Raw genomic sequence first — 25,853 nt, 5'->3', positions numbered from 1 at the left:
CACATTTTTGACCGGTAAGTTCAAGGGTTAGCTAGCAGTAGCTTGTGCAGTAGATGGGCACAACTGGATGTATCCAGTTGGACTTAGAGTGTTTGACTCAGAGACCACTGAGAATTGGAGTTGGTTTTTTCAGCAACTCAAGAATGCTATAGGCACACCACCAGGATTGTCGATATGTACTGATGCAGGTCAAGCAATCATGGCAGGTGTAGCTGCTGTTTTTCCAAATGTAGAGCATAGGGAGTGCATGGTGCATTTGGTTAGTAACTTTAAAAAGAGGTATCATGGAAAGGTATTTGATAAGAACTTGTGGCCTGCTGCATATTCTTGGAATTCATACTATTTTAACAAGCATTGGCATGAAATGGCTGAAGCTAAACCTGCTGTAGTGAAGTATCTAAGGCAAAATCACACCAAATTGTGGACCAGAAGCCAGTTTTCAACTCTGTCTAAGGTAGATTATGTCACTAACAATCTAGCTGAGAGCTTCAACAACTGGATCAAGAGTGAAAAAGATCGGAACTTAGATGATCTTATGGACGTGATCAGACAAAAGTTCATGGTCAAGTGGAATAAAAGGAGGAAAATTGCACGAAAGATGGAAGGCAAGATATTACCCCATATTGTGAAAAACCTAAAGGAGAGGAGCAAAAATTTGGATATGGATGTGCTTGAAGGTTTAGATGAAATTGGAGAGGTGATAAGTAGGGGCGGCTCAGGTTTCAGGTATGCTAATTACCTTGCTGGTTTTATTTTAATTAATCTAAATCCTTGCTGGTCACATGTTTATGATGCTAATTACTCTATGTCCATGTATTTATGTCAGCCAAAATACGACATAACTCATGTAGTGGCACACATAGAATGTGAATTTTGCTGCACATCTATGAAGGAGGGGCATAAGTGTCTTTTTAACCTGGAGATAATTGTTGTTTGCTGCACTACAGACGCGCAGTGGCACTCATGGAACGAAAAAACAATTTCAATGGCACTCATGTCCAGATCAAAGATTCAGTGGTTTGCCCGGAATTAATGGAATCATTCAATGGCACACACGAAATTTTCTCAAATAAATTTGAGAGCCATAGTTTAGGTAAATATTGCTAGTTGGAAGCAAAAAATAGATAGTATCAAAATAGATGACTACCCAAACATACAAGTAGGGGGTCTATTTTGAATAGTATTGCTGGAGATGCTCTTATACATCCCGTAGATTTTCATTGTATATCCAAAAGGTCATTAGAAGTCGTAACAGTAAGTTTTTCACAAAATCGATACAAGTGAATGGCTGAACCTGTGCCAAATTATTATTTTACCTGAGGTAACATATTAAAAAGACTCTATCACTGCTATGCGTGCTACAGAGTCCTTAAATTTCTTCAGCCAGTATCCATTTTTATTCAGCTAACCAGGTAACCACACTCATCTTAGCAGAACTTTTTGTTTATTATGGTTGTGGCCTGCTCTGAACTATAAATATATCTTGGCCAACCAGGCAACCTTCCACATCTTGGGCACTTCCGAACTTCTGTTCCAGATACTGTCCAATGGCGGCAAGGCGCTGACCAAACTGCCCCCTAAAGGTTGCATCAACAGATAACGGCTTCTTGCTGTAATCTACGGTCCTACGAATCACTCCACCATCAGTAGGGCCAGAGTTGAGCACCACCATCTCCTCACTGAAATTCGCAAAAGCTAGAGTTGTGACTTTGCCATCAAACTTGTGACATGAGAGTCTCCATGGAGTGCCACGGGTTCCAGAAGCGAGGGTTTCTCCAAGACCAGGGGCAACCTCAGCCTCTACTAACTTGGGATCATGGTCAACTGGGCTAATTGTATGAAGCACAAAGGAGAGGTCTGGCTGCAGCATTTCTTGCACAAGAACCGCCATCTTTGCGTCTCTCTGAGGTACACCAGCCGCTCGACGGCTAAGGATTGCTCTCCTTGTGTATAATGATGCCCAAACCTGTCCAACCGCAGCTCCAAAGGAACTAGGGTCAGAGAGACTGACATTAGGAATTGATTCATAGAGTCCAGCAGCAGACATTCCAGCCAAATCCTCCACATTAGCAGTAGATCTGACAATTAGTCGAACATTCTGATCAAATATTTTTTTCAAAGATTCAATGATTTCTTCCGATGGAGAAAGAAGTGAAACAGTGGCTTGAAGCTCCGAGGATAGGCTATCAAGTTCACCATTTTCAATTTGAGCTGTTTCGATCCTCTCTAGAAGGTTAGTGTAGGATTTGAGTGATCCACTTTTCTTGAAGGCGTCCTCCATGGATCCAAAGGGAATGACAAGCACCTGCAGGAACTCTGAATGCTGCTGGAGTTCCTTGGTCATTGTAAACTGCCCAATAATCAATGAAAAATGTAAAGATAATATGAAATGGAACATAAGACTTTCAAGATAGCAGTTCGGCCATACTACTATAAGCTTGCAGTTCTGTTGTACTCCTATAAGTTTTTTCTTAATGTACATAATGTACAAGGTCTATGGATCCATAAACACTATCATGCAGCAGAAACGACCTTTTTTCTCGAACTACTAAGGAGAGCTGCGCACCATTTCATTAAAGGTAGAAAAAAGGTAGTACACGAGTCTAGAAGGACCCTTTCCCGAGTACAGGAACAAACACACACAGCCACACCCCAGGAACTAGGCTAGATTCGCACCACAATCTACAAGAAACACGACCAGCAGAAACGACCTTAACAGTATCATTTTTGCCATTCTAGCAGATAAAAAGCTATCACAACATTCTTTGTTATTGTTACATGAAAACTAGGCTTATTCTTGATCACCTTGGTTAAGCACTATGTTTAATCATTTGTTATTTATTAAAGGAGGAATCTACAGCATTATCAGCTAGATTTACTTGCTTTGAATGATACCATGGGTGTATATATTCTACAAATATGGATTGGTGGAATGCAAGTTATCTGCCCTGTTTAATACTTTTCACTGTTAATAAGCAGCAACATACTAATAACGTCCAGGCAAATTGACTGGTTGTATAAATGATACTTGTCAAATTCAAGAACATTCCTAAACATGACATTTTGCTCTGCGAATGAGCATGATAACTACCTTGATTCCCTATCATCAGAGATATCTTGCGAACCTTGTAAGGTATCGATTCACAACAAAGTAGGTAACACAAATCGACATGAATTTGATGGATATCTCAACTGAAATTGGTACCTTTATTTGACACTGAGGAAAGAACCGAAAGAGTTCCACATGCAGCAGCTTTTGCACCAGATGATTCAATTGATGCCTCTGAAAGCTCGAGCACACCAGACATACCATTCGCTCCTGAAGTATAGCTCTTTTGCTGAAGTGAAGGCCCCTTAGGGTTAGGGAAAAGAAAAAAAAAAGTAAGTAGGAGCAAGTGTAAAAAACATGCATTGTAACATGTAGTCAGCAAGATGTGATGGATTGGCATGCTTTGATTAGATGATTTGAAGCAAAAGAAACTTAACCTCAGACAATTTTAACTTCTTGTCTGTAGTCAGCAGTAGTGAGGATTGCTGTGCAAATAGATTTCCTCCACTGGATGACTCTGAAGACATGGCAGCACACTCATCTTTGTTTGAAACAACTGAAAGATCAACATTATTGGATGATGCACCCAACCTGTAAAAAGGAACACCAAAACTCACCAAACATATTCACGTAGAGGGTGCATAGCAGTAGCATACTACTTCAATACCACTAAGTGGTGCTTAATTAGTAGTCAGGTTTACTACTTCAGTATGCAACTGAAAATTCTACTTCCACACATCCCTTCATTAGAAAAAAGAACTTTTAGATTTGTAACTTCAAAATAGGACAGACTCATCCACCTGTTCTTGTCTGCATGTAATAAGCTGTGGACACATTCATGGGCCACCAATATAGGCGACGCCCTAGGTGTCCACCGAGCCCAAGCCATGGCTAGGATTGACCAGAGGCTGGGTCGGTTAGGAAGGGGGATTGCAGGGAGGATATTTAGGAGAATTGTTACCGAGTTTGTTAAGAAGTGCACCTGGGCACTCTAGTTGCTGTAAACATTATCATCGAAGAAGGCAAAAAACCTCCCGGTATCGGGGTGGGGTTTCCATCGAAGGTGGCGTCAGCCTCGCTATCCCCTTTCACTCTTGCTCCCAATCCCTACTACTCTTGCACTCCACGCCATATCAATTTGGTATCAGAGACCACTCACAAGGCATCGACCACCATGTCCGGCGGTTCCTGATCCTGCTGAGACGGCAGCCAAGCTGGATCGCATTTTGGGGCAGCTCACCACCCTCAACAACTGGACAAGCGGGTCGCCCGGACCAAAAAGTTCCAGTTGGGCAAGGACTCCGGCGACTTCACCGAAGCCTCCACCATGGCGACCGTGGCCACGGGGGGGGGGGGGGGGGGGGGGGAGGGGGGGGGGGGGGCGATGGTGGTGGCAGGCAGCGACTTCCGCCGCAATCCCCTTCGATGGCGAGTTTGATCCTCTCACATGGCTAAACAAGTGCGACAACTACTTTCGTGGCCACCGCACACTGGAGGAAGAAAAGTGGATGGCGTCACTTCACCTGGACAGAGCCACGACGAACTGGTACTACCAGATGGAGTAGGACTTCGCGATCGTTTCCTGACCTCGCTTCGTCGACTTCATCAACCTCCGCTTTGAACCCTCCGGTTTCGCCCCTCCGATCTGCTCAAACAACCTCCGCAAACTCAAGGCCCTCCAACGTGCAGGCTCCATGGAGGACTACCAGCGGCGCTTCCTCGCCCTCCTGTCCCACTGTGATGGCCTCACTCCGTAGCACAAGGTGGACCTCTTCACCACCGAGCTAGACCAGCTGCTAGCTTCCGACGTCAAGCTCCAGTGGCCATCGAACCTGCAAACGGCGATGAGTTTGGCACGTGCTTATGAACGTCACCAACAGGAAGTGTTCGGTGTCTCATCTTCCAGCACGCCCAAACCCGCAGCGTGACCACGGGCGCCGCCCACGACTAACGATGACATCAGGGGCCACGACAGCCCTATGGCAAGCCCGACGGGCCCCGTGCACAGCTTCCAGCTACCTAAACCCGGAGGAGATGGCCGAGAAGCGTCAAAGTGGGCAATGCTATTTCTGCCCACGAGAAGTATACGTTGGAGCACAGGTGCTCGGCCAAAGGTGTCTTCCTTTTGGAGTTGGCGGAGGGCAAAGAGGATGACCTAGGTGACACACTTCCTGATCTTGGCACCTCCCTACACGCCTTGATAGGGATCGGCCCGCTGACACCATGATGCTTGCAAGTGCTTGTCGGCGGTGAGCGGCTACCTTTGTACCAACTATATGGTACACAAGAGTATGGCTGAGTACAGCCCCATCTACTCCTAGTACTACTAGTACATTGGCTTAGATCAGCCCACTACCAAGACATGGCTGATGTAGCCTTCTACCAACTACATGTACTAGAGGTGGCCTATTGCCTTACACTCTACAGCAACCAGGAGCTGACCGAGTGCCTGCCCCTGATGCAGAATCAGAGAAGGAGATCAGCAGCAGATTATGTCTTACACCCCTTGGTTGGGTGGCTTTTATATATATAGTCAGGTATGACTTAAGTTACAAGAAAGCTATATACAATTAGACCCCTAGATATATGCATATCTAACACAAAGAACTAGTCCCTGATACGGTTCCCTGCTGACCTGCTGGCCTGAGTCAACATGGCATGAGGGAGGAGCCACAGCAAGCGCTTGCCATCAGTAGGCTAACAGAAAAGGGCAGGATCAAACTGATACCATGTAGAAATGAGAGGGGGAGAACAGATGAGGGGCAATGCTGCACACAGCCAAAAGGGCCCGGGTGCTTGTGTATATATTTCATTATTGATCAAATAGAATCACGCAGGATTACAATTGGTGCCATATCAAAAGTACCCATAAGAGGAAGCATTAAGGCTACCAATATAACAAAGAAATAATTCTTATGCAATAAATGAAACAAATCAATTAAATCTATATCGATATACAATTGAATCTCCACAGAATAGTCAACTAACAGTTTAAAACTCAAATCTGAATTGAGTGCGGATTTGGTGCCTAGGGGGGGCTGGCGCCCTCGTTAGCTAAATTACCATGTTGCAATGTTTCAAAAATCATCACAAAAATCATGTACGTAGCACAAATAAAGATAAGTATAGCTAAAATACATGATTTTGTGATGATTTTTGAAACATTGCAACATGGTATTTTAGAACGAGAGCGCCAGCCCCCCTGGCGCCATATGATTTTCCATCTGAATTATACAATTTTGAGATCAGGCAACATTGTGAAATGTTCTAACTTTCTTTATGATAGTTAATTATCATATAAGATGCGTAAGACACCAGTAATTATTAAATTTGTTCATTTAAGAAATAAGAAAATCTTTTTTCCATGACATGGGAGCAACACAGTCCATATCAGAATGGAATGAAATGTTAGTAAAATAGAACCTAACCTGACATATTTTCCCTCAAGTAACCTCGTGTTCGTAATCGTGTCATCGTCTTCACAAGTTACAAATACAACTTTCTCCTGGAAACATATGTAAGTAGCATTCTTTTTTTTTCTTTTTCGAAAAAGTGCAGTGGAATTCATTAAAAAGGGAAACCATAATTAAATAAAATGAGGCTTTTGGTACTAACTTGACGAGCTCTAACACCAAGATGTGATAGGTGAGGTAATTCTTGTAGAAGAATAACGCCCACTATGTTATCCCCAGCAGCTTTGACCTGTCAAATGAGGAGCCAAACCTTTGCGATATCAGGAAGTTGTCAAGACAACAACAACAAACCAAGGATTTAATTGTTTATAGATACCTCTTCATCTCCATCAGCCTTGTTTACAACTAGCACGACAGGTTCTTTGATGGATGATGGCAATGATCCAGGAGCTATTCTTTCAACCTGAAAAAATGAACTATAACCAAAGAAATAATGCTATAAACTAATAAACACATGATTTTTCAACTTAAATATGGCAAGCAAGGATGGGTTGGGATGGTTTTAAAGACTAAAGGGGTGAACGAGCCTGCAACTTGACTGGTTAGAAGAGCTCACAGGTAGCACCATAGGTCCTACATTCGACTCCCCATGTGACCGAATTTCAGGCTGGGCTAATAAAGGCCCATCGTTGGCTCACACTCTATACCCTAAAATAGCTGCCACCAACAGGATGTAATTGCCGATTGTGAAACCAACCTTTGTGGCCATTCTAGATGGGTAAGAGTCTAGGGTCAGTTTTAATTAAAATGCCCAGCAGATGTCTCCTCCCACCAGTCTAATTTTTAAAGACTCAAGGGTAGGCCAGAATTTTTAATGAACCAAGGTCAAACCCAACTCATGAATCATAACTGAAATAATGCTAAGCTCAAATATCCTGGTCTGACAGAAACCTGTCTTATGGTCTATGCTTCAGTTTTCTACAACAATTTACATGGATGATTTATTATGAAATATGAATTATCATCAAATCTATCTTTTAGCTCTTTTTAATCATTCAATGAAGCTTAAGTCGTGCATAAACCATATGTGACTGACAATTGTTCAGTATATAAGCTGATCATTTGAATGATAAAATGTTTGATCTTTTCATACTGCAACATGTTCGAAATTACATCTCGATAAAAAAAAAAAGAGCAAATTGTCAAATTTTTTTGTGGTCATGGTGTGGGATTCACGAAATAAACTTACATCGATTACAGTGAGAACACAACAACAGGGCAAAAGGAGCAAATGGAAGTTGCCCACACCTGTATCAAGGCTCCATGGGCCACTCCAGGAACAAGAACATCCCACACAGACGATCCAAGAACTGCTCGAGTTGCTTTTAAAAGTACAGTGCAAAGTTTCGAGACCTGAAAAATAACACTAAAACAAATCTAAATAGTTAGATTCACATCAATCAGATTGATATTAATATCAGTATCGCCCAAACGATGTGCAGGAGCACTCAGTACTCTTCTGTTGCTCCAAAGAAAACATTACCCAGCACGAATTTCAGCCTCAGTGTATGTTCTCACACTGTTCTCTGGTATTCCAAGGGCTTTCCCAAGAACCTACATATGTAGACAATCAATCTGAAAATTTACCCACAATTCACAAGAAAGTTAAAGTGTGAGAATAAATGGAAATGTTGGCTTATGTTCTATTGAACATAGCATGCACAAATGTTTGCTTAAAGTGTTGAAATTGGTCTCTAATTTTTTGTACTTTATTTTTTAGCAACTCCTCATATAAGGAAACAAATTTTATTTTGGATTAAGCATGGACCTCATACAAATATGTCCTGCTCCCACCTTCTTGTAACTTGCAATCCAACCACATTTACAGATCTTTCCTAGCTTCCTAACCCATGAATGAAGCAAAAAAAAAATGATGCAAATAAATAAGCAAAGATCATATAGAACAACCCTTTCTGAGGAATAAGCAATGGACATTATCATGATGTTTTATCTCAGTCAAGCAATAAGCAATGGACATTTTCTGAGGAAGCAACTCAGTGAGCAATTTCAAATGTCTGATTTGGGCCTCTCTGTTATTTCCTCAGAATTGAGGTGTTGCATTCTGCTGAGGGATACTATCTCTCTCATTCCAAGATCATATTGCCCGTTCTGGCATTACTGATAATCAAACGACTACAACACCTATTGATCTTCACTTGGACCTTCTCCCTACTGATGGAACACCACTTGGGGATCCCTCTAGATATCGTCATATTGTGGGAAGCCTTGTTTATCTCACTGTCACTGTTAGACAAATACGCATCTGGGCCTAGAGCCTGTCATGGTTTTCTATAGATTGATCATTAGACATAATAGGCAATGATATCCGATGGTGGCCATACTTCTATAAACCAACCCTAGATCATCCTTGCCTATATATGTGCCTGTACTCTACAGCCCTAATCAATCTGTTGTTTTCCCGTGCAATACCTTTGCATTCATGGTATCACTAGTCTAGGTTAAACATTGTTCGCCTAAACTGATCGTTCAGCTCGTTTACAGACCATTTAAATGCTAAATGTTGGTACGTCGTTTCCATTTAATTGACAGTTTAATCCCGTTTAAACGTCTGTTTTGCCCATTTAAGTGGCCGTTTAGCCCGAATAATGGCTAAACGGTAAGTGACCGACTGTTTACGGTTTAGCGTTTAGCATTTAGGATAACACTGATGTTAAACCCTAATCCTTCCACTGCCCTAGCGCGCCCACGCAGCTGCACCTCTTCATGGGCTGGCCTCTCGCCCGCTACAATTCCCACGCTTGATCCCCTCATGTTGCGTCCACCATATCCGGAAGTCCCCTATTCTTCCCTTGGCTGCTGCAGTCTCCACCTGTCTCGCGATCGATGAGGCCAACCTCACTGCAACCGCAGCCACCAATGCAGAGGCCAACGCCGCTGCGGCGCCGCCTTCCTTCCGAGAACGATGAGGAGGCCAACCTCGCTGCAACCGCAGCTGCTGATGCAGAGGCCAAGGCTGCTACGGCAGCAGCCGCCGTTGCGAACACTGCTACTGACGCGGACACCCCTAGGCATAGTGCTGCCGCCCACCACCGCAAGGCCAAGGCCGCGCATGAGGCGGCCCTTGCTCAAGAACGAGATCTCCAGTTGGTGCCCCTGCAGTTGTGTGACTGGAGGGTGGCCCTGATTGACCTGCCAGTCACCCAACTGCAGAAGCACCAACTGCAGACGAACTGCATCCCATGCTCGTGCCCAAGAAGCACCAACTCTAGAGGAACTGCTTCCCTTGCTCACGCCCAAGCTGCCGAGAGGGAAGCCTCCACTGCCGCCCAGGCGTGCGACATGGCTGTCGCGCGCGCCAGCAACACCCTCGACCGTGCGGCCCACAAAAGGGCCGTCACAGCGGCCATGCGCACCCTCAGCCCGTGCAGCCCACGAACAGGCCATCGCAACCGACAAGGACTTCAAGTCAACCACCCCTGGACGGCCCTCACCAGCACCTTCACAATGCCCTGTTGGTCCATGAGGTCGTTGCCATCATCAATTTGCACGCTCAGGCAGTCAACGTGTAGAACATCCGCAACCTCATCCCCGCCATCCTCGACACTGACTCCGACAATTGCACCTGTTGGAGCCATTAGATCCTTCTCATCCTCGAGAAGTACTCCTGCCACGTCCTCGACGAAGTTGTCCTCGAGGAAGTTGCCCTAGTACACCTTCCCATTCACAGCCTCAACAATGTCGTCCACTCCGTCTTGTTTCAGGCCAGTCTCCCTCCTCGTTATTGGGTTGAAAGCCTTAGTACCACCACGCTGCTCCTTAACATTTTCCCCGCCAAGACATTGCACTCCTCTACGCCACATCAGGTCCCCCATCACAAAATGCAACATTTGGAGAGTAAAAGCAAATCCATGGTGTCAAAACAATATAAATTAAACAAGCAGGATTTCATATTACAAGAGACATCTAGTTTAGGGTTTAGTTTGCTTTTTATACTAGGCTATGTGTTGAAGCCAATTCACCGCCTACCTGCTCTCACTCGGCTTCGTGGAAGCCAAGTCAGACTTGTCGCTGTTTGTATTCCGCTGAGGAAACGATGTCATCTACTTGCTTCTCTATGTCGACGACATTGTCCTCACTGCATTATCAGCAGCTCTCCTTCGCCACACCACCCATGCCTTGCAACAGGAGTTCTAGATGAAGGACCTGGGTGAGCTACATCACTTTCTTAGGATGCAAGTTCAGCGCAATGCCGACGGCTTGTTTCTCTCACAGAACCGGTACATTCTTGTCGGCCATGGATAGCGCCTCGGTCAGCGACGACCGGATATCCCCTATGCTGTTCAACAAGTCTGTCTCCATATGCATGACCTCGGAAATCTCATCATGCAGCTCTCAAGCGCGTTTTGAGGTACATTCACTGCACTCTACATCTCAGGTCCACCTCGGGCTACGCGGTCTTCCTCGGGGACAACCCTGTGTCCTAGCCCTCCAAACAGCAGATCACTGTATCTCAGTCCAATGCAGAAGCCGAGTACCGCGTTGTGGCTAATGTTGTTCTGTGCGAGCTTCACTCACCGCCCTGCCGTGCTACCCTGGTCTACAACATCAATGTGGTCTACATGTCCTCCAACCCGGTTCAGCATCAAAGCACCAAACACATTGAGATCGATCTCACTTTGTTTGGGAGCGAGTTCCCATTGGTGGTGCCCGCGTTCTCCATGTGCCAACGTCATCTCAATATGTTGAGATCTTCACCAAGTGGCATATTTCTTCGCTAAAGCACAAACCCGTGAGCAGCATCGGCTTCACTTGCTCAAACTCAATGCTTCAGATGCTCCACTTCCACCTTGAGTTTGAAGCGGGGTGTTAAAGTGTATGAAGGTCCATCTACTATAGGCCTATATGGTCCATGAGGCTCCTATATATATAGTCATCTCCACTACTGGAGTGCTCATCTTCTCAAATCTCCAAGGTTAGTAACAGCCATCTCCACTACTACTGAAGTGTTAAAAAAAACTTCTCAGATCCCCAAGGTTAATAACATATTCAAGGGGAAAAATAGGTGGAGCGCAGAATAGCATATGATAAACTTATGATCACAGGACTCATCTACTCTTCATTCAGTAAACTCACCTTGACTTTTTCAGGGAATATAGAAAGAAGTGCTTCAGAGTATTCTTCTGTTAGTCTTCGTGATCTATCAAGAGTGGCTTTGAGTCTCAGTGCCCAAATACACTTTCCATCCTCACTGCCTATGTACATGACAACAGTAGTTGAAGGGTACTCCTCACCACAATGAGAACACAAGCAGGGATGCACATTCATGCATGACATATATTAAAGGAGAAATTGTACCTTCAAATTCAGATAGACCTTTCTGCTTCCAAGAAAGAAGCTCATTCACTATTGCAGTACACTCATTTGGTTTCCAACCTGAAAAGCTAACTTGATTTATGCCAATGACAAGGGCATCAAGGGCATCATCCCATAGACTTGTATTTGTAGGAAGATCCTCTGCAAGTGAAGCTGATCCACCTAAAGCTTCAAGAGCATTGATGTATCTGTTATGGTACCATAGCAACGAAAATAAAACCACATTAGCTTCCATGAGAAACAAAGTATGTATGGAAGCATCATAATTGAAAAAGAAACAAATTTAATTTCAACTATGTCATTACCTACTTAACAATACAAACGAATAATCCTCAAGCCCAATCTCACAAAGACGCCACTGCAAAACCTCAACAATCAATTTAATTGAAATACATGCATCCAATTTCAACCCATACTTTCTCAATTGTGTTTTGACAAAATAACCTTTTGTCGCATTGCAATAGCACTGTCTGGAGCATCATTTCTAAGGCCACTTTCCAGACCCTTCATTAGAATTGATCTTAGATAAGATAACGATAGCAAGGTCTTCAGCAAAACTTGAACGCCACCATTTTCATCCAAATCTTTTGCATCTTCCAGTTGGTCTAAATTCTGAGAAAATCAATAGAATCACATATTCACGTATGAAATGGCCATTACACTGATGAGCCGCAGGTCCATCACTCAGTAAACTGGTTAAACATAAGCAGTAACAGCTGTTTACTTATTAGAAAAACTCACACTAGGAGGAACTTAGTCAGATATTAAGAAGAATAGGCTCCCAAATTCAAGTTAGTTAAAGGGACTTGAATCTGGGTTGCAGGGCGTACACCAGGGCCAATAACATTATCCAACTAGACATAGCATCGAACCCAGCAAGGCATGAATACTAACAGAACTTAAGTACATCAGCATGTTAGTCGCTGAATTCTTACTCTTGGTAGTAGCAGAATTCTTACTCTCATCGAGAGAGGATGACACTAGGAGTTGGGGAAATTTTCTGGTTTATTTCCAAATGTCCATACCAACCTGATAGGGTTGGGGATACATATTTATAGGCTGCTAGCCAGTCCAAGCATATGCCAAGATGCTAAAACAGATGCTTGTCCTAGATGCTAATATGCTTATCAAGATGCTGTCCTAGATGCTAAGGTGCTTGTCCTAGCCTAGTCAAGGATATTATCCTTGATGCTGTCCTTGAGCAGCAAGACCACCATGCAGCCAATGCAGCCATAAGGACCATATGCTGCAGCCCCTACAAAAGACCAGCCCCACAAAGACTAGCCAACACAGAGACTTATCCCATCACTCTCCCCCTAAGTCTTGTGCGTCGTCTTGTGGGAAAGTTGAAACATCCCGGTCCTGGAGCAGAGCTCAAGGAACTTGATCCTCCCAAGAGGCTTGGTAAGCAGATCCGCAAGCTGATCCTTGGTGTTGATGTAGCTTGCCTTGATGCTCCCTTCCTCCAAACAGCCTCGGATGAAGTAGGTACCTCACCCGGATGTGCTTACTCCGTTCATTGGAAAACGCGGTTCTTTGCCAGGGCTAGAGCGGACTTGCTGTCCATCCTGAGCTCCACCGCTCTAGTGTCTCTGCCGAGGAGATCACCAAGCAGTCGAGCGAGCCAGAGCGCCTGAGTCGAAGAGGTGGAGGCCGCTATGTACTCGGCCTCGCAGCTGGACAGGGCCACCACCTGCTGCTTGACCGACTGCCAGCTAACGAGGCACTTGCCGAGGAGGAAGAGGATCCCACTCGTGCTCTTGCTGGTGTCGATGTCGCCGACGTGGTCGCTGTCGCTGTACCCGACGAAGTGTGCCGCCCCAGGGCACCTAGGGTAGTAGACGCCGTGGTCGAGAGTCCCCACAACGTAGCGGATGATCCTCTTCACAGCCTGCTGGTGCTCCGTCGTCGGTCGCTGCATGAACCGACTAACGTAGCCGACGGAGAATGCCAAGTCCGGCCGTGTGTGGGCGAGGTAGCGAAGGCTCCCCACAAGACGCCGGTACTGCGTAGCGTCCACTTCCTCCGTCGTGCTGTCGTGGCTCAGCTTCAGCCTCTCCTCCATCGGAGTGAGAGCTAGGTTGCAGTCGGTGAGCCCAGCTAGCTCAATGACGCGCTTGGCGTAGGCAGTCTGTCGAAGCGTGATCCCGGAGTCATCCTGGTGCACCTCGATTCCCAGGTAGAAGGAGAGAGGCCCCAGGTCACTCATATGGAAAGTGGCCTTCATCTCTTCCTTGAATGCCGCCACCTCCGCATCCTTGGTGCCGGTGATCACCAAGTCGTCGACGTAGACACCCACCAGCAGGGCATTTCCTCCACTGCCCCGTCGGTAGATGGCCGCCTCGTGCGGGCTTTGCTCGAAGCCCATCCCCTTTAGCGTGGAATCCAGCTTGGCATTCCACGCCCTCGGTGCCTGCCGCAAGCTATAGAGGGCCTTGCGCAGGCGGAGCACCTTGCCCTCCTTGTCAGGGATCGCAAATCCCGGCGGCTGGTTCACGTAGACCTCCTCCTTCAAGTCGCCGTTAATAACGCCGACTTGACGTCCATGTGATGAACACGCCAGCCCTCCTGGGCAGCTAGCGCAAGGAGTCGCATAGACTCCATCCGTGCCACGGGAGCAAAGGCGTCGTCGAAGTCGACCCCCTCCTGCTGCACGAAACCTCGTGCCACCAAGCGAGCCTTGTGCTTGACGATGGCGCCGGTTTCATCCCTCTTCAGCTTGTACACCCACTTAAGGGTGATCGCGCGGTGACCACGAGGAAGGTCAGCAAGCTCCCAGGTGCGGTTCTTCTCAACCGCATCCATCTCCAACTGCATCGCGGCGTGCCATGCCGCGTGTTTCTCGGCCTCAGCAAACGACCGAGGCTCGCCGTCGTCACATGCAAGGTGCAACTGCTGCCTCCAGGTCGTGAGGCACCAGTCCCGGCACCGGCTGGTCGCCGAGAAGGTTCTCCACCGTATGGTACCGCAACGGCTCGCCGTCGTGGTACGCGTCGATGCGCTCCTTGTCATGAGAGAGCGGAGTAGCGAGCTCAACCGGGCTGTGCTCGACACGAGCTGGTGTTGGAGTAGACGTGCCCGGAGAGGTGCCTGTCGGTGCTGGAGTGCGTGGCGGTGCCGGCTGTGGTGGAGCCGACTGAAGAACTCATCACAGCCGAGGTCCTGGCTGGAGAGCGTGGTGCTGTCAGAGTAGTAGGCGTCGGGGTCGGTGGAGGCTCGGGGACTGGGGTAGACGCGCTCGTCGAAGAAGAGCTACCTACTCCCCTAGCTCCCTCGAAGTGAACGTACTCGACAGTGAAGTCGTCGTACGTCGGAGCCGAGCCGTCGTCCACCGCCTTGTCCCACGCCCATCCTCGCCCTTCGTTGAACACAACGTTCGCGCGCCGTGTGCACACGCTGTCTTTGGGTCGAGGATGCGGTAGGCCTTCGAGCCCATCCGCGTAGCCGATGAACACTCCTGGAGTGCTCCTGTCGTCGAGCTTGCTGATGTGGCCAAGCTCCTTGGCGAACGCGAGGCATCCGAAGACCCGCAAGTGGGAGACCGCCGGCTTGACGCTCATGCCAAGCCTCGTACGGCAGTCCTGCCAGTCGAGCGCCTTGGTAGGCGAGCGGTTGAGGATGTAGACGGCCGACACCGTCGCCTCTCCCCAGAAGACAGCCGGCATCCCCCTCTGCTTGAAGAAGGGCCCGAGCCATCCCCACAACCGTCTGGTTGCGCCGCTCGACGATGCCGTTCTGCTGCGGGTTGTACAGCGCAGAGTAGTGGCGCTGAATGCCCTCATCAGCGCAGTACGACGCGAAATTCAGCCGTCCGTGAATTCAGCCGCCGTTGTCGGTGCGCAGCACGCGCAGCTTGCGGCCGCACTCCGCCTCCGCAGCAGCCTGCGAGCGCCTGATGGCGTCCGCAGCCTCTCCCTTGCTGCCGAGGACCATCACCCACATGTAGTGGGAGAGGTCGTCGACGAGCAGCAGGAAGTAGCGTCGTCCTCCCGATGTGGCCGGTGTCACCGGGCCACACAAGTCCCCGTGCACAAGCTCGAGCCTCTCCTTGGCTCGAAAGCTCGCCCGCTGGGGAAAGGGGAGTCGCCTCTACTTCGTCAACACGCAGACGTCGCAGAGCTACTCCACATGGTCGAGGCACGGCAGGCCTCGCACCATCTCCGTGGCACTGAGCCGCTTCAGGGCCTCGAAGTGAAGGTGCCCGAAGCGCTCGTGCCACTGCCACGCCTCGTCATCTCGACGAGCAGCGAGACAGAGGGGTTGTGCCACCTACACGTTAAGGACGTAGAGTCGATTTGCGCTTCTGGATACCTTGGCAAGAAGGCGGCGACGGCGATCCCAAATCCTCATGACTCCATCCTCAACCACCACGCGCGAACCGTTCTCATTCCAGCTGTCCCAAGCTGATGATGGAGTTCCTCAACGCAGGGATGTAGTAGACTCCGGTGAGCAGCCTAAGCTCACCAGACACGGCGGTGAAGATGACGGAGCCAACGCCCTTGATCTCCACGCCGGAGGCATCCCCAAACTTGACGGAGCCTCGGACGCTAGAGTCAAGCTCGGTGAAGAACTCCCGTCGACCGGTCATGTGATGGGTGGCGTCGGTGTCGAGGCACCACCCGTCAGTCTTGTCGTTGCCGGAGCCGTCGCCGAGGAGGGCGTGTGCTTTTGGCTCGTCAAGGTGGAGAGCCGCTGCGGCCGGTGCCGCTGGAGGAAGCTCGATGCTTGCATGTGCCATGAACAGAGCCGGCTCTCCTCCGCCTGTGCGATGTGGGCCTGGCCGCGTCGTGGCTTGTCGATAGTCCTTGGCCCAATGGCCAAGCTGGCCGCAGTTGCGGCAGGTGTCGTCTCGTGCCGGGTTGTGCTTGCCGGCGGCGCCGCCCTGGGCGTCTCCGCGGGCATCACCCTCGGCACGTCTTCGCGCCCCGGCCTGGGCGTCTCTGCACGTATTGCGCGGCTTGCCACGCTTGCGGCCGCCTGTCGCGGAAGAAGGCTCCCCCTTCTTTCGGTGACCTTGGCAGGCAGCCCACTGCTCCCGAGTGAGAAGGAGCTTCCCGCTAGTGGTGATGGGCCCCGAGAGAGACTGTGGCTCATCGCTGTCGATGACCTTGAGGCGACCTATCGCCTCCTCGATCGACATCGTGGAAAGATCCAGCATGGACTCGATCGAGCGAGCCATCTGCTTGTACTTCTCGGGGACACAGCGGAAGAGCTTTTCGACAGCCCTCTCCTCGCCGTAGGTGTCATCGCCGAACTGCACCATCTTCTGCAACAGAGTGTTGAGACGGAGAGCAAAGTCATCAACGTCCTCACGTGGCTTGAAGGCCAGGTTCTCCCACTCCTTGCGAAATGCCTGCAGTGTGGACTTGCGGACGCGGTCGCTGCCGATGCGTGCCGCAGCGATGGCGTCCCAAGCCTCCTTGGCAGTCCGCTTGTTGGTAAGCGAGAACTGCATCTCGGACGGGACTGCAGCGATGAGGGCATCCAGCGCCCGTCGATCCTGGTCGTAGTCGACGTCGCCGTACCGGACTGCCTCCCACATGTGCCGCACCTGGAGCTTTACCCTCATCACCGCAGCCCACTCGACGTAGTTGGTCTTAGTGAGGGTAGGTCACCCACCGCCGGGGCCGACGTCCCTGACAACAGCCTGGAGCCCGTGGTAACCACGGTACCGATCCGGGGAGAGAGAGCCACGCTACCTGTGAAGGCCGCGCTCTCCATCGACCCATCCGCCACCGTTGCCGTGCGCGCCTCCTCCAGGAGCGTCACCGCCGTGCGCACCTCCTCCAGGAGCGCCGCCGGCACGTCCGCGCCTGTCTGGGCTACCGCCGCGCTCGTGGGCGTACGCGGCTGCCCACTGCGCCGCCCGCGCTCGCGCTGCCTCCCTCCCCAGCAGCTCGAGGTCCGCGTCGGCGCTGTCGTCAGCAGAAACGGAGCTGCTGATGCTACCGCGCAGAGCCTCGACCTCTGCTGCCGCCGCACGCGCTGCATCCGCCGCCGCCGCCGCCGCTGCTTCCGCCTCCGCTCTGGCTGCTGCCAGCTCCCACCGCTGCCAGCCTCGACGCCCTGCTTGCCGCCGCAGCGGTCTCTGCCGCCGCTCGCTCGCGTTCCTCTGCCGTGGCAAGTTCGGCCTCCTGCCGACGCCGCGTGCTCGAGGCGACCGAGCGCTGACTGCCCTGTGGACATGACGCGCTACCATGGGGCTGCTGCGTGGGGAGAGGGCTGCTTCAGACGAGCTGCGCAGAGGGATAGGAGTGAGCAGGAGTGGCCGGAGCCTGCTGCTGCTCCCAGCTGGGGCTGTTGCGCGGCTGGGAAAGGAGATGAGCAGGAGATGCTCAGGCTACAGGATAGTACGGCTCTGATACTAGTTGTTAGTCGTTGAATTCTTACTCTTGGTAGTAGCAGAATTCTTACTCTCATCGAGAGAGGATGACACTAGAAGTTGGTGCAATTTTCTAGTTTATTTTCAAATGTCATACCAACCTGAGGGGTTGGGGATACATATTTATAGGCTGCTAATCAGCCAAGCATATGCCAAAATGCTAAAACAGATGCTGTCCTAGATGCTAAGATGTTGTCCTAGATGCTAAGGTGCTGTCCTAGATGCTAAGGTGTTGTCCTAGCCAGTCAAGTATGTTGTCCTTGATGCTGTCCTTGAGTAGCAAGACCACCATGCAGCCACAAGGACCATATGCTGCAGCCCCACAAAAGACCAGCCCCACAAAGACCAGCCAACACAAAGACTTATCCCATCACAGCAAAGATGAGGCTACTGTTTTCTATGGAGTTGCCAAAACATAGAAATAGCAAATACGTGATGGTAGCACAAATTAACAACTCCAAACTTATTGTACTTGTCTATATTAGGGAGTGGAGAGCAAATTCACAAAAAAAAAACTAACCTTTTTGGTTTTCAGAAAGGATGAGAGAGCTTCTAAGCCAGACTCATTCAAAGATTGCTCGATAGATTGCACTTGCTCCAGTAGGCTGCAAAGCCCACATTACAGTATCACATAATTATTTCAAGAAGTATTTGACCACAGAGTACAAAGAAAAGATGATGCAGCATAAAAGCTTCTTTTATATTATTCGCCTGCATGGTTGAGAATAAAATATGATTCACAAAATTATTTCGTTCTAGTCTGAAGGTTTAAGGGCGAATTCAGTAATTTATATTGACATTAATTATTTGCCATTGGATATTTCTTTGTTTCATGACTTTCCATGGAATAAGTCAGAGTTAATTCCATACCATAAGATTCTAATTTCTTTACTCCATGTCATTGCCAGATATCATGGACTGAGAAAAGTATCAAAATCAAATTGAAAACCATCTTCCCAACATTGCTGAAGCACTCCTGCTCGCTAGGGAGGAAATTCACCTTTGGGGTCTGGCCGGTGCCCATGGTATTTCTTACTTCTTGGCCACAGCTCAAGGAGTTTCTTAGGTCTTTGGGTCAAGACCTGTGCGTTGGGTGTGCGGGTGTGTTGTATGGGATCTTACCTTTTTTCTGCTTAATATGGTGATATGCAACTCTCCTATGTGTTCAAGAAAAAAAAATGAAAACCGTGCTGGCATGGACTGAAAATGGAGTTATTTGATGGAAATCACAGTTAGGAAGTTCTCTAGTGGCATACAGTGGATTTATTCTCTTAACTACTCTTAGTATTTAATTATTCTAGATTCAACTTTCTCAGTTTTGCACATAAACCATTTCTAGTACAAGAATTTTAGGCTTTTAGGCAAGTTATTCTACGAAAACACAGATCCACTCCAATGACCTGTGCAATATTTTTGCCTTCATCACCATCACCAATGCATGTCTGTATTGGTACTTCTGGTGACAAGTCGTTATGAATAGAAACTCAAAACTGATGTCACTATCTTTGTCACGTGAGGGTGCATGTACAGACAGGCGGTGCAAGAGGGCTGCACGCGGCCAGAAGGCGCGGCTGGGCCACAGGACCGTGGCTAGAGACCAAGGACAACCTGGCTAATTTAAGCAGGATATAGGATATCAGGATTAGCATGATTGAAAGAATAGTAGCTTTAATAGGAGCAATTTATTATAGCAAACAGTGAAATGAAAATTTCTGAATGCAGAAAATGTGGGCAAATTTGGAATTAGACAACCTGCCAGCATTAAAGAAATCTTTTAATTCACTATAAAACGTCTTGAATTGTTCAACAAAAGCTTCATTGTACTCTCCAGGAGTCTTAGTAATCCTAGCAAGCATGGCTTCAGTAGCAATAAGATCCTCAGGGCCAGCATTCCGATGAAGCTTGTTTTGTATAGTATGCTTGATTTCTTGCTGTTGATAATAGAAGATGACTGAGCAACAATTTCATAGAGGAAGTTATCCCAAATTGTGAAATGTGATCATCACCTTGAGATCATGTGGTATGTCATTACGATGAGCAATATCACGAATTCGTGTTAGAGGAACGGAGGCAGTAAATTCTGATTTAAATGAAGGTAAACAAGGATGAATCTTGCGTATCACAAGCAAATCCTGTATTAATATGAATCAAAATGTAAATGGTCAGAATTACAAAATAGAATAATATTTGTCTTCATTAAGGCATATATGTTAGACAAATATAGGCTTGGGCTGGTCATGCAGCCCTAGCCCAGCCGCCATCCTATTTAGCTGTGTTGCCTTGGACTCCAAGCCCGGCACAGCTGTATATTGAGTTGTATTCGGCAAGGATATCGGAGGATGGTTCTATCCATAAGCCGCCCCTATCCACGCCTATATATACATGTACCTTGTACTCGACATATCAATCTGTTAGCATATTTATTACCAGTCAGCTGATGCCTTGGTCTCTCCCCTGGCTGTTTGCCTGGGAACTACCCCTGGCTACCGCCTCTGTACTCTCTCTCTCTCTCTTTATCGCTGCTTCTATTATCCCCTGTAATCCTGGTTGCTATTCATCAATGGAACATTTGAGCCTGTTCGAGCTCTAATACAATCTACTATTCTACATATTTTCCCAACTTACAATATATTCTAGTAAAGATTCGGCAAAACTAGTGAAAATGCTTTCTTTGCTCCTTGGAGAAGAATCTGGAAGTCATGGGCTCCTCCTCACTGCAAATTCATTTGGCTTCCAATGAACAACCGTTGTTGGACAGACGCTCGTCTTGCCAAGAGAGGACTTCCCCATCTGGCTGCTTGCCCACTGTGTGATCAAACAGAAGAGTCAATTCAGCCTTTGCCAGACAGGTATGGTACAGAATCTTCCAAAGATTGGGATTGAATTCCATTGCGCCGGCCTCTATCAGCAGATTCTCAAGATGGTGGTACCAGGCAATCAAAGAAGTGTGGAAGGAGATCAGAGAAGGCCTTAATTCAGTTATCATTAGCGTGTTCTGGGAAATCTGGAAACATCAGAATGATTGTGTTTTTAACAGCTCAAGTCTGAATATCATTGTGGTGTTGTAGCCAGGCACAAATGAATGTAGCTTGTGTTCTGCTGAAGCAAAAATGCGCAAGGAGTTGCAGGCTAGGACGTTTGTTGGGGGATAGTTTTCCTGGTTTTGGTAGTTCTGAACTTTTGGTCACCTACTTTTTTTTCTCGAACTACGCAGGGGGTAGAGGAATACAAGATGAGAAGGATTTAGAAAGAAACCCAGCTCGCGGAACAAAACAACACCACACCCACCCACCCTAACCGAGAAGGAAAGGGTGGGGGTGGTTCTAAACAAGACCAGGACCTAACCATCACCTTCCGCACCCACCCACCCACCCACCCTCCGCGTGTCTTGATCCTAGACGTGAGCGGGAATGCATCGCAACTCAATGTCAGCAGCGAACGAGAGATTTTCCGCCAAGGCGTGAAGGGAACGAGACCAGCGCATGACATGTAGACAGTAAGACAAAGAGATGATCGACCACCCACCATTGAAAATCCTCACTGGTCACTGCCACCTCCTCCGTTTGGCGAAACGGAACTTGCCCCATCCCAACCAATGCCCGCTTTGTGATCAAGCGGATGAAACCATCCAACACCTGCTGACTTCTTGTGTCTTTGCACGCGAGTTTTGGTTCCGGGTCCTGTCACCACTTGGTCTCCAACATGGGGTGCCAAGCTTAAACGAGCAGAATTTTGCAGAATGGTGGAGAAAGGCAAGTAAGCGCATCCCAAAGAACAAGAGGAAAGGATTCCATTCACTTGTGGTCATGTGTGCATGGTTGATTTGGAAGCACAGGAATGCCTGCATTTTTTGAGGGTGCCAGTCCCAACATGAATAACCCGTTGCGTGCCTTTAGCGATGAACACCACTTGTGGTGTCTTGCGGGTGCACGGAAGCTTGATGCCTTAGGTCCAGCTCTAGCGACAGGGTAGGTAGGCGGTTAGAGTGTTGGTCAGGTCTCACCCAGAGTGTGTGTTTTTATTGGTTAGAAAAACTTTGTTTCAGGACCCTCCTACGGCTCGGTCTGGAGTAGGGGGGAATAATTGTACCGGACCGTTTTTTCCTCTCTTAATACAATGATACGCAGCTCTCTTGCGTATTCGAGAGAAAAAAAAAAGATAAAAAAAAAGCTCCCCAAAAAAAATAGTGGCAAGACACCAACCTATGATAATGTTGCAGTACTATCTCGGGGGTAGCGACAATGGTCGCCGGCTCAGGTTATAGTGCGGCCCTGTACGGTGAAGCCAGGATTTGGGGTTTTCATAGCTAGTTTCGCCGAGGTTTCTTCTTAGTGCAAAGTCATGGGGCGTTCTTTTTTATAGAAATAAGTAGTGATATAAATAAAATACTTGTAGGACAATGTTGATGTCACAACTACTATGAGGAATGAAGCAATCAACCTGAGCTGATGTGTTTTCCCCATAGTATATCCTTTCAATTTCATGAAAAATTTGCCTGGATATCTCAGCATGTTTATTGGGTCGATGGTGACCACCATCCTCAAAGCATGGTATTTGACCAGTATATATCCACTGCGATCAAGAGAAGATATTGAGAATGTTACCAAAACCATTTAACCAATATCATTGTCTCCAGACAACAAAGCTCAAGGGGAATATTTGAATATCTGTGGCACCTATTGACTAACAGCACAGTAAGGTGCAAGAGGGGGGACCTTTAGATATATAGCAGAATATGTAAGAGCCTCCAAGTGACTCTGACCATGAACATATTCAGACAAGAGACCACGGACAAGCTCCAACTGCAGAAACATAGCAAAGTGAATTCACATAGATAGTCCAGTAGATAAAATTAGTTTTCTTTCTCCAGAAGTGCAAAAAGTTTGAGCAATACCCTGGTTTTACATTACTTAGTAAAGAAAGTCCATTCAGCTTTAAATTAATCTCGATTGGAAGCTTTACAAATTCTACAAATGGAATCAGACTTACCTAGAAATTTCAGTATATATTAGATAATACCCAAAAAAATGATAACACTAGCTTTAAGTCCCTTCAAAAAAAAAAAGATCTGGGCAATAAATACTATACTTCTAGATAATAGCTTCACAAGAGATCCCAGTTATCACAGTTAACAACTATTATGAATTACATCTAACAACAACTACTACCAAAAGGTAAACAGCCAGGTGTTAAGATCAAAAGAATGAACCCACATGGAAATTTCACAAGAAAAAATAGGGAATTAATACAACTAACCTTCCGCCACCAGTTTCTTGATGCTTTATCACCCTCCACCAATTTCAACGATACTGCATCAAGCCCAGTCATGTCCCACTTCCTATCACTCTCATTATTGCGATGCTCATTTGACCGCACAAAAACTGTATCACTACCTTGCCATAGGCCACCAAGTGTGCTCGACTCGAGTTCTGGTGTTAGATCGCCATCCCCAGCATTACCAATATTTCCCATCTCTTCTAGAGCAATATTTCCAGATAGTTTAGCATCTTCATCTATCTCCTTCTCAGTATCTCCAGACAACTTAATCTCTGATGTTCCTAAAAGATCTAAAGGCTCTTTTGTCTTATTCCAGTGGCATGCCATATCAAATGAACCATTTTTTGGCAAATTAACTACACGGTTGTCACCATCCTCCCATATTTTGTCCTTGCCTTTATTGAAAAATATCACAAACTTGAACTCCAGAAGTGTTTCTCCAGGGAGATCAAGCTGGCAGACCCAACCATTTGGTGTCCAATCCATCTCAACCTGACTCTTCCATGAGCCAAGCTCTTTTGTCGAACCAATAATGCCAACATGCTCACCAAACATAACCTGGTGATCTAGACAAACATGAAGACGCACTATATCCTGCTTTGAAGGATCTATTTGTTTTTTCTCCTTTGTTCTGTAGAATAAAAATAGTGAGTGTAGCCAACAAACTCTGCTGGAAATCAGACTTTCAGAACTCAGAGAGTTGCATGTGTGTAAGAGCAGAATTTGCATGTAACTGCTTCATCTTTTCTGCTGTATAATGATCATAGGCCAGAGAAGAAAAATATATTGTAAAGAAACAACTGTGACAAGATCCATGGATTAGTTCATAAAAGGTGATCTACTTGTCATACATCAATGCATATGGGCAGAAGACATCACATTAAGTAGTAAATGGAAAGCTAGACATGGAATTTCATTTAGAGTCATTTGTATTAATTGAAAAATATAAAACTGATCAAAATGTACAATGAACCAGCATTGAATTGAATTACAATACTTTTATCAAATCAAATGAGTTCCGATAAGTATATTCTGGCGACATTACAATTAAGTTATCTAACTACAGATGTTTGAATACTTGGAATTTACTCCAAGTACTATTTTAGTAGTGTTCGGTTGGTGGGATGGGGGTGGGGTGATCCCTCTTTTGTGATGTTTGGGTTGAGAGGCAAGAACGAGATAGGACCGTCCCACCTGGGAATATGCGTTGTTGATGCCGTGACTAGGGTCCCTCTTTTTTGGACGGACAGAGTCGTCCTCCCTGGGATTCGCGGGCGCACGGGGAAGATGAGCGCGGACGCAAGCGGGGCAGCGAGCGGTGGCGCAGGCGGGTGAGCTCCGGCGCCGGCCATGCCGCGCGGTTCACCTCTGCCGCCAGCCAGCGAGAGGTCGAACGGTCGCAGCGACGCCATGTCTTCCTCCTAATCCTCGCAGCGACGGTGTCGCCTCGCTTGTCCCAACGGGGGCCGACTTTGAGAGAGTAGGAGGCAGTGGCCTCGGGGCGGGGCGGGGCGGGGCGCGGCGCGAGAAGGGCGGTGATGGCAGCGGAACGTGTGGACGCGGTTTCGGTGGCCTTTTTTAGGGGTGGAAGTGTCGCGGATTCGGGATGAACCAGACACAGGGCAACGTGGAACCCGCTCAAAGAGTGTCCAGCGGCAAAAATCTTGAGTAAGCATAATACACAATCATATGTTTCAACAACCTCAACTCTTCTTCTATTTTCAGCCTCCACAGATCACAGATCATAATTTTTTTTATGGAAGAACAAATTATGCAGGAGTTCAAGAATCCATTTACTTTTAGAAAAAAATTGGTTGCAGGACATTGAAAGTGAAATTGCTTTGTCACTCATTGAAAAAAAGTTGCTTTGTTGCTGGACACTAGTTTGAGACAAATTTGCTGGAAAACACCAAAAAGATTTTCAGAAATGCTATACAACCCACACGTGTTTTAACAACAAAAAAAAACACATGATTTTTTTTATCTCTCTCCCTCTCTCTTTCTCACCGCCGTCGCCGCCGGGCGAGCTCACCAGTCGCCGGCGCCGGTGAGAAAGAGAGAGTGAGAGAGATAAAAAAAAATCATGTGTTTTTTTTTGTTGTTAAAACACGTGTGGGTTGTATAGCATTTCTGAAAATCTTTTCGGTGTTTTCCAGCAAATTTGTCTCAAACTAGTGTCCAGCAACAAAGCAACTTTTTTTCAATGACTGACAAAGCAATTTCACTTTCAATGTCCTGCAACCAATTTTTTTCTAAAAGTAAATGGATTCTTGAACTCCTGCATAATTTGTATGAAAATCCTGCCTTCCACAAAGGGACCCTAAGCCTAAACACAGCC

General features: G+C 47.3%; 1 pseudogene; it reads right to left on the bottom strand.

Moving 5' to 3' along the window:
• Positions 1-1,112: 1,112 nt before the first annotated feature.
• Positions 1,113-25,047, bottom strand: LOC136466997 (phosphoglucan, water dikinase, chloroplastic-like; annotated as a pseudogene).
• Between the last annotated feature and the right edge of the window lie 806 nt (positions 25,048-25,853).

This window comes from Miscanthus floridulus, chromosome 7 (genome assembly GCF_019320115.1).
Source record: "Miscanthus floridulus cultivar M001 chromosome 7, ASM1932011v1, whole genome shotgun sequence".
NCBI classification, from domain to species: Eukaryota; Viridiplantae; Streptophyta; class Magnoliopsida; order Poales; family Poaceae; genus Miscanthus; species Miscanthus floridulus.
The sequence above is the reverse complement of the archived record's forward strand: the minus strand, read 5'-3'. Positions and strand labels throughout refer to the sequence as shown.